Genomic DNA, 22419 nt, shown 5'->3' with positions numbered 1-22419 from the left:
TTTTGATAATCAGTCTTTGGTTAAATAAAGTCCCTCTTTCCTATAAAAACTGGGGGTGAAATATTCTGCTGTAAAGGTGCTTTCTCAAACCCTGATACTTCTCACTACCTTGGAAAAACCCCACCTTAGCCCAGAATCGGGGCCACCCTGTGACTGTGTGACTATAGCAAACTCGGGGTACTTAGGTCATTACTCTCCCCTTCCTACTCAAAAATATGTTTTACAGCTGCATTGGTATGAAGAGGGTCACGATCCAGGTTGGATTCATCTTAACTCCAGTCACTATATTTTCTTTTGATTTTAAAAAGAAATCAAAATCAAAACATTTTTGCAGGACCCCCAAACACCGTCGTTCCCAGACACCGTGTCTGTTGTGCCTCGTGGATAATAAATCAGCCCTGCCCAGAATTTTCCATCATGAACCCAAAGAGGGGACATCTGACCAGCCAAGAAGAGGTTCAAAATCATATAGCGTGGACGACAAAATTCAGGACAACGCAGTGCACACCCGCCTGCGCTGAGCGCTTGTCTTCACAGCCGACTAACCTCACGGTCCTCCAACTCACGGCCCCCACCCCACCAAAAAAAAAAAAAAATTGTTATTCTGACATCATTGGTCTGAATGAATGCCCAGTACAGTAGGCACTCTTTTGGAATGACGAGTTTTCTGCCTTTTCCTACAGAGATGTTCAGCCAAAGACAAAAATGCGTAAGGGCAGCAGAGAAAATTCATTTGTATAAGCTGCCCCCCTACTGTGGAATTTTCAATTATATATATCTAATTATGGCTGTCAGTTGATGGATTCAGAAAAGACATTTTGGTCGCCCCCCCCTCCTTTTTTTTGTCTTTTCGTCATCTCTTCTGTTAGAATGATTATAGCACACTTACACAACTAATTGCCTTACTGCTGATTACTGATACAATTATGCAGACCCGGCTCCTTGTGTGAACAACCATCTGCAGAGGGGGAAAAAAAAAAGTGACACTATTCAAAAACTATCCATAATTTAACCAATGTTATTCCAATGCACTGAGCCCAGACAATCGTCCGGCCTTCATATTTCATACCCACCCTGGCAAGAGGAGGTTGGGTTTTGTGTGCCCAATTCACCTCTTTAGACACACTGTGAATCAGAAAGAAAGAGGAGAGAAGAAAGTGCTTCAAATGTCAACCCATAGTGGGGAATTGAAGCGTGGTTAACGTCCATTCCTCCTTTGGGTAATTTTTCTTCAAATTTTATACCACTTGGCAATTTTTTGTTTCCTTTCAAACCTGAGAAAGTGCAGATGTTTCAACTCCTCAGAGTGGGCTTGAGTTTGCTGGGGTGGGGGTGGTGTGTGGAATACTCTCCCCAAACCCTTATTCTTTTTTTTTTCTCTCCATAATGTTTTTTTTTTTTAAAGAAAAGAAAAAAAAAGAGAGAGACAGAGAGAAAAGAAAAGGTTTTGATAGAATGGAAGGACGCAGCTGACATATGACATTTCAATAAAGTGTGTCTTTTGTTCTCTAAGGCAAAGTGCACGGGGACACCAAACTCGGAGACCTCAGGGGCCACAAGGAGGGAACAGGTGGAGGGCACAAGATGCTGTTTTGCCCCAAGGGAAAAAAAAACAAAGAAAGTCGCTTGGCCTTTCTCCATGTGCGAGGCAAGCACAGTCCCAACTGGATGGGAAAGAAAGAGCGAGCCAGTTAGCAGGCAGGACATTTAAACGCACAAGCAAAAGGCCAGTTTCTCCAGTTTAAAATAAAGGCTGGAGACTTTCAGGACAGAAGAGAAAAATCCAAGGCCCCACAGTAGCAGGTCCTCCTCAATTTGGAGTCTTGTCGAATGACTTTCTAGAGGAGAGCAAGATACCTGAGAGAATCAGACGTCCCTGATGTGTCACCAGAACAAGACAAGATGAGAAATGAGGCTGTGGACCAGGAGAAGCCTCATCACAGGTCCCAGACAGGGAGTCCACTCAAAATCCCCACTCCTGAAACCTCAGCCTTCCGAGACTGAGAGGTCACCACAGCTGCCAGGCCTTGGCAACTATTCCGTCCTCCACGGGAGCCTGGGATTTGGCCATTTCTGCTCTCACGTCTCTTTCCTTCCCTGTGCTGATAATCCTCTAGAAAAGGAAAGCTTGACAGGTTGAGTTTTTTCCTAGGGAAAATGTTGCTGTGTGTCCATCTCCTGATCCTTCCGAACTTCTTAAACACAATAACTGCTGAAATCTTTCAGGATGATCCCATTGTGAAATTTGAAATATAAAAGATAAAGATATGGTCCACCAGTTTTGCTCTGTTGGTTGTTTTGGGATCATAAGATTAAGAATAGCAGTGAATATTTCCTGGGAGCTTACAAGGTGCCCAGCTGTGTGTGCGGTGTGTGTGTGTGTGTGTTTTCTACTAATGCCTTCATTTTCATCTACGCAAAACCCTCCAAGATAGGTGCTGGGATGATCCCACTGTAGGGAGGAGAATCCATCAGAGCCCTGGAGTTGATTAACTCAACAAGGACGTGCACACAGCTATTAGCTGGTAGAACAACTCTCTGAACAGAAGCCTAGAGCTCTCCAACACTGGCGCTCTCACCACCCCGTCGCATAGGGACATCTTCCCAATGCCTTAAAGAATATCAGAATATGTGTTGAAAAACTAATGAAGGAAGAAAGGGAGGGAGGAAGGAGCAAGCTACTGTCTTGAGAACCTTGCCTGGGCTTCCCATAGCTGCCCTGGTGTTTTGAGCACTACTCTCTCCCAACAGCTGAAATGACCTAAATCAAGTTGCTAGACATTTATACGAGTCTTCAGCATAAAAAGAGAGATTTGGGAAATGATGAGTTTCTTTTCCCCAAAGACCCGTCTACCAGCCCTTCTGGCCACTCCTGATATCTCCTTTTTCTTTCGTAGACTTACCTGGATCCCATTACTAATGGCCTTCAGGTCTTTGATCTATGCATGACACTGGTCTTGCTGAGCTGGGTGGAGTATAAGAATTTAGAAAATAAGAACGCTCTTTCCTCTTCTTCCTCCCCCTTTTACATCCCATTTTTTTTCCTCTAAGAGCTAACTGAGTGCCTATTTTGGACTCAGCACAAAATCTAGTGTCTTACCAAAATGCTGAAGATCCATAAATGAGCCCACATGGAGCTGAATATATGCTTGGTAATTGATTAGAGTTAAAGCTGTTGATTGTTCACTACGATCACTGTAGAAAAAGGCAAGTAAAAAGCTTTGTAGGCAGGACAGAAGACTGGCTACCGATGGTCATTTATAAGTGTGAGTCCCTTTCCTTGTGCTTAGCCTCTGGCAAAGGGGAAAGGGTCATTAATAGCATAGTGTGTACGTGAGATTGGGGCGTAGGCTATGAGCTCTGAAAGAATCAGCCCACTGAAATCTGAGCGCCAAGGATCCAGGTACCACCAAGAGCTGAGGCCTTGGTGGTGGGAGGAGTCTGATGCCCAGGAAGTCAAGGAGAGACCTCAAGAATAAAGATCAAGTGTCAAGACCCTACAGCTGGATCAAGCAATCTCCCACCATAGCAAGCTTTAGTCTCATCCGTAAAACCATTGGACCCTCAGCCTAGAGCCTCCTCACTAAGAAGAATCAGTAAGAGAGTCCCAAGCCCAGAGCCTATTTCGTCTTCTTTATATTTGTTTAGAAGTTCCAGACACTCAGGTGCCAAATCAGGCTGCTCAGTCGGGGCAAGTGGGTCTCTGAAGGACACTTTGGCCTAAGTACCAGAGATGGGAACAGTAAAGGCAAATGTTCGGAAGTGAAAGGCGTCTTCAAGAGAACTCCAGGCAACTCTTTACCCAATATGGAACCCTCGCCTTCTGGGCTGGGTGGTGGTTGAATTATTTTTTCCTTTGTCATCTCTGATCCCAGCTCAAGAATTCAGAGGCCTCTGCATTCTCCTTCTTCTGATGGGACAGTAGTGGATCCCAGTTAGCAGAGTTGGTCCAACTCCTTGATCTAGCCATTATGCCAACAGCAATTTCCAACCATCCACATACTACCTACCCATCCACCACTCAGCCACCAGCGATCAACCTCCAATTGACTACTATAGATAAGACATAAGACCAGGCACAAAAATCAAAAGCAGGAATCATCACTATTCTAATATCAAAGGAGTCTGTGGTCTGATGGGGATATAGACCATCTACAAATACGCACAAAAATACCCAGGATTAAATGATGGAACAGGACTAGGGATGTAGAACATGCATGAGGCTCTGGGTTCAATTCCCTGACACCACAAGAAAAAATTTAAATGATATAGCAGCTATAATCGTAGTGCTTAAATGATATAAGTAAGATGTACAGAAATCTTACTATGCTCCCATGCTAAGTTTTTAGGTACTTTCTCTCCCTTAAGCCAGTATAATTTTTCTCAGTTTACATATAAAGGAATCTGTTCCACATCACATATCTGTGAAAAGAGTCATTCATTGAAGCTCGACCGTCTGACTCTAGACCTTATGCTCTTAACCATTAAGCTGTCCCCCTGCTAGACTGAATTACTGATAAACACGAGGTTTCCAAGACAATGGCTTCCCCAGACAGGGTGACATTCATGTTGGGCCTTAAAGGCTGGTCAGAACATCACCAGAGAGAGGAGGTAAGGGCCATGCAGCTGGTCCTATACAAAGGCCTGTTAAGGAAGGAGCCAACGGTCAGTAACTGGATTGTGTGTGGCTGGAACATAAAGCAATAATAATAATGACCTCTGTAAGTTATAAAATGCATACTCTACTACCTGCCCTGGCTACACACTTGCTACCTCTGCGTTCTTACAACCCCCATTAGATATCATCATCCTCATGGGAGAAACTCAAGCTCAGAGACTTTAAATGACGTCCTCATGGTCACACAGCTAAATAAACTAAATAAGGCTTTGAAGCTAGAACAGCCTGATCCCCAAGTTCATGCACTCAAAGAGGTTAAGAGCATGGGTCCTGAAGTCAGACCTCCAGGGACAAATTCCCAGCTCTGCCACTAACTAATTATTTGGCCTTGGACCAGTTGCTGAACCTCCCTGGGCCTCACTGTGTTTCTTCATCTGGACAGCAGCATAATCATCTTGCTTATTTTGTCTGAGTGTTATGCTGAAGACTCTATAGATAAAGCATGTCAATCACAAACCTTGATGCCCAGTAGCGTGTTTAGTAGATCTACTATTACTCCAACAGTTCATTTAGAGTCCATCTGTTAGGGACATCTATGTGCTATTAAAGCAAGAGAAATAAGTGGATGCAGAAGAGAAAGAATTCCAAGTAGGATGATGGAGAAGTTGACAGTCACTGGGATCAGGCTAAAGCCCCAGGGGTAGAGAAGGGACAGCTTTAACCAACAGTTTTATCAGCTCAAAGGAGCTACAGCTTCTCTGCTTATACTAGGATAAATCCCAAGCCCTCCCTTAAAAGCCCAAGGAACAGCTCTGGGGCATCCTGACCTTGACCTAGGAATGATGTGATGGTGCTCTGTGCCAGCCCTCAGCCTCCTGCAGGGAACATGGCCTTATGTGGAAGCCCACACCGTCTGGACGTTGGCTTCCTGGTCAATGAAGTCCCCAGGCTTCATGTTCTTTTGTGCAGCTGATGCAATTTCACCCAACTTGACCAAGTTCACCAAATTTTCCAGCCTCCAAATGTAGGCCCAGTGCTCTCAAGCCCCGGTGAGCTTTCCCTATCAGGAGCAGAAAGACGATATGAGGCTATTTGTATTTTCTCCATGAGAGAATGCCTATTAAAATGCAACACATCATTTTAATCAGCACACTCTTCTGGTCAAATCGTAAGTCCCAGAGTTCTGGGCAAGGGCAGCCTGATGTAACCTGATTAGTTCATTAAGTAGGCACTTGTCTCCTGCAACAAGTGAGGGAAAGTATTACAGCTGCCTAGCAGCATCTCATTTCTGGGTTGAGACTGACAAGCCAAGACATCTTAGTTTGGCTTCCTCCAGAGACCTGGATTCAAGTGTGAATAATTTATCTGGGAAGTGCAGAAAGTTCTTATAGAAAAGTAGAGAAGCAAGGTAGGAAAGTAAAAGTGGCAAATAGAAGGTGTTTTCTAGAACCATTTACCACTATGGGCAATGGGAGCTCAACTTCTTGAGGAAACTCCAAAGAATGGGGAAAGTCACAGAATGGTCCCATCTAAGTTGAGAGGAAGCCAGGTGTCTCTGTACCATCTCTAGTCGTGGTTTGAGACCTGCTCCACAGGGTTGTTAACTTCCTAGCAATTTGGGTCTACTTCCCAGGCTAAAAGTCTTTTTGAGGGATTGAAAAAGGCCCTGAGGCCTGGAGAAACAGAGAGAGATCAGCGGGACTGTAGCCACAAGCAAAGTGGTAAGACCCTGGGGAGGTTGATGAGCACCTCCAGGGATCCCCCCTCCCCCCTCTCCTTCTCCAAGAAACTCACTTTTCCACAGCAGAGTTTCTAGGCAGCCTCACATAAAGTCCTTCTATCTCATCACTCATAGCAATTATTTATTCATAGGGACCTATAATATTAAACTATGTTGATACAATACTAATAAACTTTATGGAGATTGTAAGGAAAAAAGAAAGAAGAAATAACAACTGTCCGATGACTTAGAAATCCTACCTTGTCAAAGTTGTCCCACAGATAGACATACACATGTACAAAAATATATAAACAAGGATGTTGAATGCTGCTTTGTTTATATCAAACATAAAAATCATGGGAATAGCCTGAGTGCCCATCAGTAGGGGAATGGTTAGATTTTGAGATCCTATGGGTATTTTAAAGAATGATAGAGAATTATATATGCTGACATGACAAATATTTAAGATGTAAGTGAAAAAATCTCATCACAGTATGATTCCCATATATGTAAATCATGTATATATAACATGAAAATATTATTACATATAATAATATGCATATATGTATATATTTATGCTATAAAGATTCTGAGGGGACTGTAATAAGTGTAATTTCTGGGCAGGAAATAGGGGGATTATGTTTTTTTAAACAATGTGTTGCTTAAATCGTTTACTATGAAAATGTATTCTTATATTATTTGTATCATCAAAAGCAAAAATGACAGCTGACATCTTTTCACTAATCAGAAGACTTTTTTAGGAAGGCAGTCAAAGCAGAAAAAAATTACTAAAATTTCATAGCTACCTAAGTCATTGAGTGTAATATACCTTCCTGTCCCCTGAGGCTATCATTAGAGTAGAGTACTCACAACCCCTCACTCAAGGAAATATTGCAACATCCTCAGAATGTCTGTTAGGCAGTAATTTATGTGATGCCATTTAGAAAGATGGTCATGGAAAATAGGCAGAAGTACAATATCACAGGACCTGATACTGAATGGCCCATGGTTCATGTATGCATGCAGAAAATATTCTTCCACTAAGCCAGGTAAATGAGAGATTACAGAGGCAAAATTCACACTAGGGATTTTTCTGAAGGTTGCCAACACAACTAGTTCAGACACTACTGAAACCTGTAATCTGCTGGTGAATGGTTAACTGGCTTTGGGGGCAGGAATAGGGAGGGGGCACTAGCTTGTAGGTTTTCTGTTATCCATGGTATAAATACCCACTTGGAGGCTAATTTCAAATTACCAACGGGACACCCGTGAATGTGGTATTGGGAAGAGATGCTCAGGGGTGGCATACCATGGTACCATATTTCCTCCTTGGGTACAATAGATGGTAACAACTTCAAGAGAATATACACACAGGAAAAAATAGTAATTAGGAAGTATGAGTATCTTTGTTTTTCACATACTTCATTGAATTAACAGTTGATATAAGTTTAAATCGTGTTTAAAATCCAGTTTGCAGAATTCCTGCGATTTTGACCACCAGCCCTCTGGAGCTGGGACAGGCTGGCTCCAGTACCACACTGACTGTAGGAGCTCAAAGATCTTTATCTGGAACACTCCACAGAGGATATTTCAAGGAAGGGCCAAGTAGATGCTAATCAGAATTATAGAAAACACGGTGTTTGGCTCTGGAAATATAAACAGACATACTGTGTTTTCGCAGCAGCCTGACACAAGCTTCGGTGCAGAGCCACACTCCCTGACTCCCCCAAGCAACTTGCCGGAAGGAAGGTTAGAAATCTGATTTCCCTTCTGGGGAAAAGATGTGACTTCAGAGGCTTGATATTAGAAGGAAATTCACACTATGTCAAATGTTAAAATGCCCTGGCCCCAAAATGCTATTGGAGCCGGGGTATCATCTCACCAGCAACCATAAGGTAATTATTGTCCCTTGAACACATCAGAATATCCTGCTCCATGATTCTGTTTTCCTGGAATAAGGAAACTTTGGTAAGGATCATCTACCTAGCCAATACAATGCTGATTATTTTTTTTTCTGTTCCATGATCACTATTTGAGTCGTTTTAAAGTGGGGGTCATATGCTTGCGTATAGAAAAATGGAGAGGTTTATAAAACAACTGACTCTAATAGTAGTATGTTTCTTCATTTGTAACCTAGAAGGGAAGGGGTTGCTGAACTACGAAGTCGCTAAGGATCATTTTAACTCTAAAAGCAGATGAATTTTCTTTCCACGTTTTTATGCAGTTGAAACATAACTGATTGCAAGTGAGGAGAGAAAGCAGGAAGGGGAAGGAGTGAGATCCCAGCACCTGGGGCGTTCTCAATGTCTGATAAATGCCAGATTTACTGCTAAAGTGAGATTGATAAATACTAACGAAATCACAGGCATGCTCGGGGGCAATTCATTTATTTTTCCACCCCCCCCCCCCAAAAGGAACACAAAACATGGAACTCAAGTCAGGCATGGCCAAACCTGAAGAATTTGCCTCTTCCATCCTGTTGTTAACAGAATTCCTCGTGATTTGGGCAGACTGTGGGGGAGATGGAAAGGGGGTGGGGGGGTTGCTGGCGGCCCTGGGGTGGGGGTGGGAAGAGATGCTTAATGGGGGCAGGCTTTGGGAAGGAAGGAGCCGCACAGCCGGCCAGCTCAGCTCAGTCTTTCATGAATAAACACTCTAATTGGGGACATCACAGATAATGGGTCTGACTTCTTTCACTGGAGGGCCGGATCATGATTTGCTAATTGGATATTCCTGGGGTGGTGGAGGCGCCCTCGCTGGCCCTGAATGATTACTAGTTAATGGAGTTTTAGAAGTTCCTATTGCAAACTGATAGAGGAAGCTGTGCTAAGGAAAAGGAGCCTGTCACCCATCCTGGCATGACATGGAGAAGCATGCCCAGCCTCTCTGAAAGCCCAAGGTGGCACCCAGGTACCAGGAAACTCACCAAGCCCAGCACTGACTTTTGGAGCTGGGTATCCATCTTGATCAGAAGCCCAGTACCGGGTCCTCTTTCTCTGCTGGGACGTTTGATGGAGAAGATGAAGTATCCTCCCTCCCACCAGACCTCCTGCACCACTGGTCTTTGAACCCATTCCTTTACATGGTCAAGCACATACAGAAAGCCAGGCTCAGGGGGCCAGGGAAACATCAGGAATGAATCTTCATGGAAATGGCAGAGAAAGCTGATCTGGTGTCTCCAGACTAGATTTGGAGCGAGGGGGATGCTGCCATTGTTCAAAGATGGTGACAGGAGAAGGAAAGGGGTACTTCAACATGGTGGCACCCACAGGTGGATCCACCAAGGAAGAGCAGGAGGTGGCTGGTGTTTCAGAGGTGGCACCCTGGCCAGTCCTTTCACTGGGGTTCATGGATATGACGGTTGTGCTTGGCCCCTTCTGTCAACCTGTCTGGGTGACAGAGGGAAAAGGAATTGGGAAAAGACAAGAAAGAGCAAAAAGGGTAGCAAGAGATCTTTCTTTAGCCAAAACTCAGGTAAATTTCTTGCCAAAAAATAAAAAATAAATCTTATAAAAGCAAAAACTAGCTATTCTGGTTAGACCAAGAGTATACTGTGTCCCAATTGCTCTTCTTAAAAGAAATCGAGAATTCATTTTCAATGAAATTTAAAGATTAGCCAAGATTCATACACTCTCTTCTCTGCTAGGGAGCATTTGTGCCATCTAGCCCAACTCAACTAATCAGTTCATCCCTGGTCACTTTTCTTATTTCTGGGGGATGGGACTCCTCCTGGACTTCAATGACCAGTCTTGCCAACATTGAATGTCACCCATGCAAAGGACTTAGAGGACCTTCTGGAAATTGCTCTTTTCTCATCAAAACTGAAGAAGCCACCCAAGATGAAGCTTCTGCTGCCTCCACTTTCCAATATGTAATGTCACTGAGGTCACCATGCAAATGAGAGCTGATGTTGGTAAATTAATTTGCACCACAAAATGTCTACTATTTACTGGACCCTTTTAATCTGCTAGGTGCTATGCCCTATACCTTACATACCTTGCAGAGCCTCAGGTAATTTTCCAAAACCTTGATGGGATAAATATTATGATTCTCTTTATTTTGCAAATGGGGAACACTGACTTCTTGAACCATCCAAGGTCACACTGGAGTAACTGGACACACATAGAAGTTGATTTCATGTTCATTTGACCCTAAAACCTTTGGTCTTATTCATTATGCCCTTCCTTAAATTTTTCCCTTTTCAATATTTGTCTCCTGAAGACAATCAACCCAATGGGCAATGGCTGGGACTCACCATGCAAAAGATCAAGGAACCTGATTTTCTTTTTTTTTTTTTTTTTTTTTTTTGCAGAAATGATAAGAATGGATTCCCTATAAAAGACACTCTTGGAGATTGTGAGCAGAAAAGGCAAGCTCTCCCATGGTTTCTTATTGGTGGTCTTCAGGAACCTCAGCCTCTTTGTCTAGATGCAACAACAATGTATCATTTCCCCCAAACTCAAAATGATCCTAGTTGTCATGAAAGAAGTTTGCCAGATAGCCTGGAAAAATAGCTCAAGCTCTCAAACGCCCATTTTCTCACTGTGTAAAATGACCTATAGCAAGAGATGTCTTTACACGCCCTCCCAGCTCCACGTTGATGTATCCAGAATGCTCTGTGTGTTAGAAGACGGGAGGTTGCTACCACCTGTGTGGTTCGTTTGCCATAATGAAGACAAAGGTTTATAGAGAATCTAGATTTTTTTTAAGTCTCCTATTTACATGACCTGGGTGTTTCTTTCTTTCTCTCTACGCCTCTCCTGGTGCTTGTCTCTGTTTCCTTGAGCTATCTATCTCCTGGTATTCTTGGTACAGCTCCATCTGGCTCATTTGTTATTCATGAATTAACATGTGTTTTGCATGCATTTGCCATTGAACAACTGTTCCAAAGTACGCCACAGTGCAGCAACCAGGGTCCCCACGTTAGATCATGCGCAGCTTCAGCCCAAAGTGTGGGAACATACATCTCCTAATGGGTACGTTTACTTGCGCATTGTGTGCATTAAATAATATAGGTGAATGCACATCTTATAATCAACTCAAAAATAGGAAGTTAAAAGTCCAAACTTATTACCACCATATCCTAGTGGGATTGGGGCAGCCTTCTCTTTTTGGAGACCCCCTAGCCTTTAGGACGGTGGAGGGTCTCAGTTACCCTGGGTTTAGCTAGCAGGCATTTGAGAACGAACATTTGTTAAATGAGAGGGTCTGCAACCTGAAGGGACACTGACAGGTAGCAAGAAAGATGCAGGAAGGCAGGCCTGGATCCTTCAAGGGAAGCCAGACATTTGTGGGGATTCTACCAATGATTAATGGAGTTTGAAGTTTTTTTTTTTTTTTGCTTTTGTTTGTGTGTGTGTGTGTGTGTATGTGTGTGTGTGTGTCACACTATAAGATGAACTAAAGACATGAGGGCCAAACAAGGTGACAGTTTGCCAGTTGTAGGTTGCCCCTGTCCTACAACCTAGAGGCAATCTTTTGAACCTTATCAAAACCCAGATCCCTAAAGGAAATGCTGCATTAAACTGGATTAGCTCTTTTCACTGAGTGTGAATGAATCTGACAGGTATAGATAATAGCGGAAAAGAGGAAAAACCGTAATAAGATAAACTATGAGGACAGACCCACCAAGAGCAAATTCTGAGACTCAGGTGTGAGCAGATCTGATCCTGGTCCACCCTTACCCTCCACCCATCTCCTGATAGCCCAGGACTGGATGAGGAACAGAAATCCAAGTCCCCAGAGAAGCACTTTTCCTCTGCCTCTTTGAACAACATCAAGGTCCCTGAGCTTGCCAAGAGGCAAAACGGGCCTGCTTGGGGGCTCTGAACCTGGAAAGTCCTCATTTCTTCTAGAGTCTTCTTTTTCGTTGTTGTTGTTTTTTGATTTGGAGAAAAATAAATCCTTCCCAGAACCCCCCTCAACACCTCCCAGGCCTGCCTCAGTGACGCCTCTAGACCGACACTCCTTGTTGAAGCCTTGTTAAAGGGGGATCATGTAAAACACATGCTAAAGGGCAGATACAAGAGTCTGTTAGAGCTGGAGTAAAGATGTCTGGAGATGCCTCAAGGAACAGACAGGCTCAGGGAGAAGGAGGAACAGAAGAAGTCAGGAAGCAGGCTGGGCAGGGTGCCCAGAGACACAGAATGGAAGAAAAAAGCTTGCCCACCTTGATTGGTGAAGAAAATATTTTAGAAAAGAGAAAAAATGGACCGAGAAACTATCCTACAACCAAAGTACAAGTTAGAGTTCACTATGGATATTATACAATTCAATGGACACATTAACTAACCCAGACTCTGCCTTGAACTAATAGTGATTCATAACACTCAGGTATTTGCTACATGCCAAATTTTGTGGATGGATAGAAAGTGTCATGTCATATATTTCATCTTCCTAGAATCTCTTTGTGGTGGTTACTATTCTTATTAGCCCAGTTTTGTCAATAGGGAAACTGAGGCACAAGTGTGGTAAATCATTGCCTATCTGGTAGGAAGCAGATCTGGGAGTGGGAGCTGAGGTGGTCAGCCTCCAGAGCTTGTGGCCTATTCAAAAGGGGACTCTACATCTGCTGCAGGGCATTTACCCAGATATTCCTGGCCCAGAGAACTGGAGTCTCCATGTTCGGATGGAGGGACTCTTTGACTCCATTATTTTTTTTCCAGCAGTTAACTAATAATTAGTAGGACAGAATGGTGCTATGAAATGACCACTCAACAGGAAAACAAAAGGTTGGTCTCTTATCCACATTGGACTTCAATTTTGGGGGGCTAACTAAGGTTATTTCCTGATCAAGGATTCTATGGTATAGCATGAATCCTCATAGCATGTTAGAGATAGGCTCAAAATGGGGTTAAAAAATCAACTTAGCAAAGACAAATAATATTTGAAGACTAAATGAACAGATTTCCTCCAAAAGCACTAAGATTCATTATACATGGTAAATATTTGTTTGGACAAATCTTAAATTGAGGATCATTTGATTGATAGATAATTGTTTCCAACATCAGCTAAATTTGCTCAGCTGTCTCTGCCAAATCACGAATTGATGTGTTATCTTTTCCTGCTTTCTTTCTCTCTCATTTTTTAAAAAATCCTCAACACTATTTTCTTATGATCAGTTCTTAAGTTGATTTCTTCACCAAGGGGGAAAAAAATACCTGACACCTTTCTTTATTCAAGGGAGCCAGGTTGTTGGAAACCTTAGAGGGAGGGGTTTGGACTGGACCCCCACAAGGACTTTCGGATGCAAAAATCAGCATCACCATTTACTTACCACTGGGCCAAGCTTTGTTCTACCCCCATGATCTGTAGGCATTTTCAGACCCATTCTTCCTCTCTCTGCAGTTATCTGCCCATTTTCCAGGAGAAACAATCAAGGCCCAGCAGAAATTTGTCCTGGGATCTCCAAAGGCCTCTGCTGTCCTAAAAATGTACACATATGCACATACATGATCCCCAGGCTACAAGGCCTAGGAGTTAGACTACGGAACAAGTGAGGAAATCAGAACAGCTCCTTGAAGCTGATCTTTAAAAAATTAAGCCGATTTTCAATAAGGAAACAGAAGGCATAGGAAAAAGGATATCAATTCTTCTCCACTAGGGATAATTTCTTGATAAGAAGAGAAATATTCTGTTTGCATGGAGAACATGTGTCTAATTATTATTAGACCTGCTTCCTGATTTTCTTTCAATTCTCTGCCCACAGGCTAGGTGGTTATTTCCACAGCTCCTTTACCAAAAATAAATATTTTTATAGGTAATTAACAAAGGAATCTGTGTTTTAATTTGCTTCTCACTTCTGGAAAAGCTAGTGGTCAGAAGGAAAAGAAAAAAACTAAAAAGAAAAGAAAGAAAGAGAGAAAGAAAAAGAAAAGAAAACCTAGATTCTCTTAAAGGTAAATTGTTCAAACAGTTCTCTCATTATTTTTTTTTAAATAATAAGTTTAAAAATCTATTATTATAGAGTAATTGCTCATCAAATTTCTTTTTAAAAGTCAAAGCAATTTTCAAATTATAAAGAACTTCTCAAATGTGTCTAGATAATTATGAGGCTGCATTTTATATAACTCCTATACCTCAGTGGGCTGCAATGCCTGTTATAATTTCTGCCATTGGAGCCCAAGATTACACCAACTCTGCTCACGTGCAAGGTACCATGTGATGCTTGTTAAATACGTAGCATTTCCACTGACACAAACATCTGCATGTGAAATTATCTATCAACTTCTCATAGAATCAACTGTTAGGACCAGCACAAATTACCTCATTGAAGTTTCAAAGATGATAAAATTGCACAATTGATAGATTGATGGATGGATGGGTGATAGATTGATGGATAGATGATCTATGACGTCAACAAAGTCATTTCTCCTTGAAAAAGAGAAATAATTTTAAAGCCACTGGAGAGCTGAAATCTCCAGAAAGATTCTTTCAATCAGCAGGAGAGCTACTTTGGGGGCAAGACCATTGTAACTTTTTTGATTTCTCCCCTATTCTCTCACCTAAGCTGAAAACCCAACACAATCTCATCCTGTTACACAGAATTTAAGTAAATACTGATTTATTTTTTTAACTTGCACATACTGGGTACCATCTTTAAAAAAAATTAAGATTGTAAATGTTTACGTGTACTTAAGAAACTGAGTATCTTTGGGTTTCTTGAAAATTGAAATAAAGGCCAATTTCAGATTCTGTGGGGTTGTGAATTGATTCTAGGAACTAATAAAAACTTTAAAGGATTCCTAACATTAACCACTGATCTCACATGCCTGTGTGTGTTTACACACAGACACACACACCAGGCGTGCAAATACACATTCTCTGCACCTTCATGTCCCTTTTTCAATTTTGGAGAGAGTTTTAGTCTCAAGTGCTCATATCCTGGGACTTCTGGATATTTCCAAGGCCCTTGGTCACCCGACTGCAGCTTTCCTAAGACACCTGGGCAGAGGAGACCCCAAAGAGCAGAAAATGGTCTGGTTCACTTTAAATGTTACTACTCTCCTCATTATTCTCTACACCCCCCCCCCCAATACAGTTGCCGGCTGCGATCTGCTGCCTTTCAACTTGGAATAAAATACATTACTTATGCAGAGAATGTTTTTAATGTAACAAAGCAAAGGAATAAAAATGCCTTACAACAGTTTTATTAAAAACAAATTCCCACAGTAAATACATATACACTCGGTTTCTGAGAGCAAATCAGCCAAGGACATCACCGCTAAGTGCTCTGGGAAGTGCTTATAAATTACTTGAAATAAAAAACATTGTTGCCTGGACATCAGGGATGAAATGCTGCAGTTTGTAATAAATTAACAGAGAACTTTACTTCCCCTCCTCGAACAAAGCAGCCATTTGTCTGAATAACCCACATTCAGCTGTGAGTTATATTTTCACAACTGCAACTGCATTCATTTGCAAATGATTCTGCAGTTTTAATGCTTAAGTTTTAAATACCTTGAGAACTAATAAATAAAGCAAAGTAGAGCAAACACTTGGCTTGTAGTTTAAAAACTGTCCTAATTTCTGCTTTTCTTTTGGCTTTCTTTTTTTTCCCCCCTTTCAAAGTTATTTTGTTGTGGTGGTTGTTGTAAGTAGTATATAAAGTTTCTTGAAACTACATTTTAAATATAAAAAGTATTTGGGGGGCATTCACACCAGAGAGAAGTTTCCATTAATTCCATGAACTATGCAAGTATTTGGCCAAGCACTCATTTTGCATTTTGAAGACTTTTCTTGTATCAATACTTTAATTTAGTGACAGAATAATTTATAACTATCTTTGAGGGTTTTCCTATTGTGCATAACTTTTGTCTACAAGTCTCAGATTTGGTTAGATTTTTTTTTTTCTCTCTCTCTCTCTCCTTCTACTAGACTTTGTCCAAGAAAAAAAAAATCTCAGAAGAAAAGTCGTGTCACTTCCCTTGAATTATTTTGATTATAAAACAAAAACTCTGCAAGAAAACTCTTTTCACAACCTGCTCAGTAAAACAAAACGAACCGCTTTCTAGGTTCTTGAAAGAAAAATTTGATAGAAGCATTTACAGATTCAATTTGAGGTTTGAAGGTTATTTTCTTGGCCAAGAAAAAAAAAAAAAAAAGCCCGGGTTTCCCTGTGTGGAGTTACTGGCTTTGTTGGATTTCTTTTGCATTGTTTTAAATAAGGTCCTGTGTAGGCAATTGCACTGGATAAAAGTAATGCACCATTTCCAGGAAGCGATTTGAGCAAGAAAACTCTCAGAAGCATGTTATTTTCTGAAAAGTGGCTCATAAAATATTTTTATAAAGTAGGAGTTGAAATCATTTAAAAATCACTCTCTTTTATAAATCTGTTTGGAGAAAGCTCTTTTTATCCCCCTCTTTCTTCTGATCCCCATCTTTTATTTTGCTTAGAGGTAAACAATATTTGCCTCATTTAAACAACAACATTTGCCTTTGTGGCTCTTAAATACTTTTCCAGTCTCCTTATGGCCATTCATCACGTGGGATAAAATAAGGATACTTTGCATCCAAGAGTTTTATCACATCCCAGAAAATGTGTTGTTTTTTTTGTTTTGTTTTGTTTTGTTTTGTTTTTTAACTCCCTCCTGCCCCTACCCCCCACTCCAAGCTGCAGGGGATTGTTTTAGGACATTTCAAAGCCTTTTGTGAAGAGGCAACCAAAGTCCTTCCACAGAGAAGAAATGCTTGATTACATGCACTACAAAACGGGAGATATTTCCAAATTCCCTTTTAATTAAGATGTCTAAATAGCCATTTCTTTGGAGAGTGATTTCCAAACAGTTGAGAAATAAAACCTTTTTAACTGCAACCGACATCTTGCCCTCTCCGACCCTGGAGGGAGGAGACTTGTCACCTGGGGGGAGGGGAACGGACATTCTGTAACTCCATAAATGTCAGATGGGAAAGGGGCCTCTAAAGTGGAGGTACTCACAAGACCCAGAGTTCTAATGACGCCAAGGGCTTCAGTTAAGAGAACACAGCTTCTCTCATTAGCCTGGTCACTTTTAATTTTTTTTTTTCCCAAATGCATACACCTCTGTCATTTTTAAAAACCACACAACGATCACTGGTTTGGTGCTATTTGAGCCTCTGACCATCCAAGTCTGGTTAAGAACATTCGCTTAGGTCCTCAGGGACTTCATAGCTGGCCACCCATCTGGTGTTAGGATTGCATCCACGAAAATCCCTCAGATTAGCACTGAATATTCTTTTTAAAGACGTTTAAGTAAAAGGGCTGACATTAGCATATGTTCCCCCCAAGTGTCCTGTTGAACTTTCGGCTGGGCATTACCCTACCACGGGCTTTCTGGATGTTATCCAATGAGAGATTGGCTTGGAACTGTAAAATTAGCCATCTGCCTATTAAAAATGTAACCAGCTGCATCCGATGAAACACAGTGACTATTGAAATGAACTCATCCGGGAGAGAACTCGCGTCCCCTGCTTGGACATTTTTCCAATCTACTGCTGGACTGAGACACTCCACCAGCAAAGAGCTTTGCGACCTTGTTTGGAGTAAAACAGCATGACTCTCCAGAACCAAGAAGGCTGGCTTGCGGGTTTGTTTCTTTGCTAAAAATTCTGGCGTTTCTGAAGGGTGACTCAGATTTCGAATTCTCTGTTTCTCTAACCACTTGTTTAAAACACCTCCCTGTCACAGGGAAAAAAAAAAAAAAAAATGAAATCAAAAAAGGGAACGAATCCCTAGTGTCCCATACCTTAAGACGGCATGCTCAGAGAGCCCCCTCCCCAATCCTGGGCATTGCTAAAAAAAAAAAAACCTTCATCTCCAATCCTGAATCACTCTCAGCAGCACATAATATCTTAAGGCAGAGAGCTGGGGCCATAATTATTCCAGCAAGAGCTACTATTTCTGTGGGTATGAGGCGTTCTGTATTTACTACAAGGTCTGTTTATTAAAAATGAGAACTTTCAATAGCCTGCGCTATTTTTTTTTTCTCAAGCCTAATGGAGCATTAAAAAATAATTCATTAACTAATTAACAAAACTGTGTTTATTTACAGTATATAAAATGTTTCTATCAGGAAAATAACACACCATAATACAGCGTTGTGTTGACAGGAAAACATCTGCAGCTTAATTTAATGCATTTACTAAATGACGAGGGGAAATCAAAGGATGTTTAAACAGCTACTTCTCTGCCTGTGATTTTGGTTTCTCTGGAGAGGTCACAGGCAGGAAGGAAGATGCCCCTCAGGAAATCGAGAGCTGTTTGCAAAGATGCTCAATGCAAAAATCTCCAGACCGCCATGGAAGGACCAGCACTGGGCAGAGTTTGGTCTCTGCACCAGTTAACACAGATGGGTGCCTACATGTGTCCTGAGTTTCACAGCTTGGAAGCCACTGAGCGCGCCGTTAGGCTGGACCACGTGAAACTGTCTTTTTTGTAGGGGAAAGTCAGTCAAATGTTGACAGCTTCATTGCATTCTAATATTTCCCATTTGGACTTGGTTTTTTTTTCTTCAGTTTCTTCTTCTTTCTTCCGCCTTGCCCTTTCTCTCTGTTGTTGTTTTTTTTTTCTCTCTTTTTTTAAATTTTGTCTTGGGCAAGATTTCTTCAAACAAAAAAATGAAGCTCAGACAAAGTGTGAGTTAATACATTTGCAGATTCGATGATCCAATTTCAAAATGTATTTTGCTTGGTTCATTTTCCCACTCAATCTCTTCTCTGCTTTTGCCTGAAACGTCTCAGAAGGCCAGGGATTTTCTGTTTGTTTGCAGGTTTGGTTTATTTGTTTTGTTTAGTTTTTTTTTTTTTTTTTTTTTTTTTCACTACTGGGGATTGAACCCAGGGGCACTCTACCACTGAGCTACATCCCCAGCCCTTTTTTATTCTATTTTGAGACAGGGTTTCACTACATTGCTGAGGCTGGCCTAGAACTTGCGATCCTCCTGCCTCAGCCTCTTAAATTGCTGGGATTCGAGAGTGTGCCCCAGAAGTTGGTAGTTCTGATTTTCTCAGTATCACCCAAATATGAAATCCCAAGAAAAAAAAAAACATAGTAGTCATCGCACTACTGTGTATTCCCTTCAGGGGTCTGTGCGAATCATGACTTCTCAGGAGGAAATATAGCATCATCTGGGGAAAAAAAAAAAAACAGTGATAATACAGGCAAATGTGATACTTAAGAGAATCTGTCCTCCAATCATTGACACTTCTAAAAGTTCAGAGTGACATCAGGAATTATAAAATGAACTTTTAAAAAAATAAGTCTTTCCCAAAATATTCAAGCACAGTCTGTTTGTCCACCTTTATTGTAAAGTATACAATAAAAATAAATCGTCTTATTTCAACTCAGCTACACAGGGGCCATTCCTGCTGACTTTTACCTACTGGGTGTGTAACAGTCGTGAGGAAATATTCTGCAAGTTTCAACTGTTTTAGATTCAAACCTTTTCAGCTAGGCAGAACCAATGGGATTATCAGAAACTAGAATTCTGTTTAAAATTTAAAAAATGTTAAAGGCAAGTTTAGTTCAGCCAATTGTGCTTACTAGTCCAAATGATTTTAACCATGTCTCTCTGGATGTATACCTAAGGAGTCATGTCATACACAACTGATGGTTCAGAATACTGATGTGGTTTGTGCATTTTTATGAATGTGGCCATAGTGTGTTGAGTATTGAGCATGGATGGACAGGTTTGGTTCCCGGTAGTGGGGCCTGGTCAGGGGACAATCTGTGTCACCTTTGTCATTTTCTCGCTCCACTAGATTCAGTTCTTGAAATACAGGTCAAAATAGGACACTGAATGTGTGCAACTTTGTGTCAAGAGTTCTTCTTCATCAGAGATAGATAGAAATCACCCAGCATGAGTGCTCCAACACCCCTGCTAATGACTGCCGGGGACGTTACTGGTGTATCACGGCGGACTTTCTCAAAGAGCCAGGAACCACCTCTGAAAACTCCCCAAAACACATACCACAAATCAATCAGCATGAGCCCCACAGATGAAAACCCTTAACTGAAACTAACAGATCCCCACGGAGATCAAATCAAGAGCCTTAAAACAACAGGATAAATGGTTCTACCATCAGTTTATCTAGCGTGGCCTCAATTAACCATATCCTAATGGATCTGCTCCTTCAATTAAGCAGGTTTGTTTTTCTTTGGGCTGCTGTCTATCTTGAAGAGAAAGAGATACATTGGAAAAAAAAAAAAAAAACAAGTCCCTATCAAGGAATTATTGGGACTTGGTACCTTGCAGACAATTTTCGGGGACCAGGTCACAAGGAAGCTCATCTCTTGCTGTCTCTGTACTCACCCCACTCACCCCTCCAGGTCTGGACAAAACTGACAACCGAAACCCCCTGTGCTCTTCTCAAACTCTATCTCACTTTTCGTAGATTAAGACACATCAGAAAGGGTAAAGAAAAAAATACAAAGAATTAAAACTAATACTAAAAGAAGTCTCTGAAAGGGGTCACACCCTCAAATCCATTTGCATATGCAGAAGATGGTCTCATCAGAGTTCAGTGAGAACACATTCCTACCCGGGGCCCTGTTAACCCACAAAATAGCCCAGGCGCTTTTCTGAGTGAGACACAGCAGGCTTTGTCCACAATCTGGAGCTCACAGCCTCATGTCATCTTCTCCCGGTCTGTTATCCAAACTCTGTAAATTATTTACCTACATTGTTTTCACAGATCCCTGTGCCTTTGCATAGACTATCCTCCATGCTAGGCATATATTTTCTCCGACGGGTTAACTTTTACTTATCCTGCAAGATTCAGTTCAGGCCAGGCTTGGGGGCACATACCTGAAATCCCAGAGACTTGGGAGGCTGAGGCCAGGAGGATCACAAGTTGGAGGCCAGCCTCAACAACTTAGTGAGGCTGTAAGCAACATAGCGAGACACTGTATTGAAATAAAGCATTAAAAACTGGATGGGAATGTAGCTTAGTGATAAAGTACCCAGGGGTTAAATCCCCAGTACTAAAAAAAAAAAAAAAAAAAAAGATTCAATTCAGATATCAACATCATCTGTGCTTCATCCATGCAAGTGTTATCCATTGCTGTTTTTTATTTATGAAGCAAAATGGTGCTTTAGACCCTGAAGCCAGATTCTCGACTGTGTAATACAAGCTGTCCATGCCAGCTGTGAATCTGTGTGCAAGTCATTTCACCTCTCTCTACCTTGGTTTTCCCATCCATAAAATGCGGGTAGTAGCAACTAGAGATTAAGAATGAAAATACATAGTATACTATGTTTACAACCAGAGATATGAAAAATTGAGCTCTATTTATGTGATAAGAGCTGGAATGCATTCCGCTGTTATAAATTATATATATATATATATATATATATATATATATATATATATATATATGAATGGAAAGAGCCGCAATGTGCTTAGACTAGCTGACAGTGTTAGCTATTATTTTGTAAGATAATTTCCAATTTCATGTCTGGCGCCCTCCCACTAAGCACAGGGACCTTGCTGTATTCATCCTTATACTCCCAGTTCTGAGCTTGAAGCTTGACAGGGCAAAGGAAGCCAGGCAAGGTTGACCGTGTGAATTGTTAAATGAAGAGTAAAAAGAATGAGAAAGACAATAGTAAAAAGGAAACAGAGGGCTGGGGTTATGGCTCAGTGGGAGAGCACTCACCTCGCATGTGCAAGGCCCTGGGTTCGATCCTCAGCACCACATAAAAATAAATTTTAAAAGGTTATTAAATTTTTTTTTTAAAAAGGAAAGAGAGGTGTAAAGAGTGGTTGAAACATATGCTAGGATGAGGCTAGACCCCCCCCCCGAAAATAAAACCCACACAGACATAATTGAAAATGCAACTTTATGCATTAGCCTCACATACAGCCATCCATCAGGAAAAAGCTCAGAATTACCAGTTTTGCTGGTAGAGAAACATCACTGGGCTAATTTTCCACCCCCAAGATTATGATAGGAGACTCAGTAAAACATGCACTTAATGTGTGGTCTTTTTCAATCTGAACTTTGATCATCAAAAATCCAATGCTCTCCTCTCCAGCAGAAGAGCAGGGCTGTGAATGAGCCTCCAGGAGGGCAGGTCCTGGCCGATGGAGGAATAGCTGTCCT

This window comes from Spermophilus citellus (genome assembly GCF_964194105.1).
Source record: "Spermophilus citellus genome assembly, chromosome: 18".
In the NCBI taxonomy this organism is placed as follows: Eukaryota; Metazoa; Chordata; class Mammalia; order Rodentia; family Sciuridae; genus Spermophilus; species Spermophilus citellus.
Note: the sequence above shows the minus strand (reverse complement) of the source record.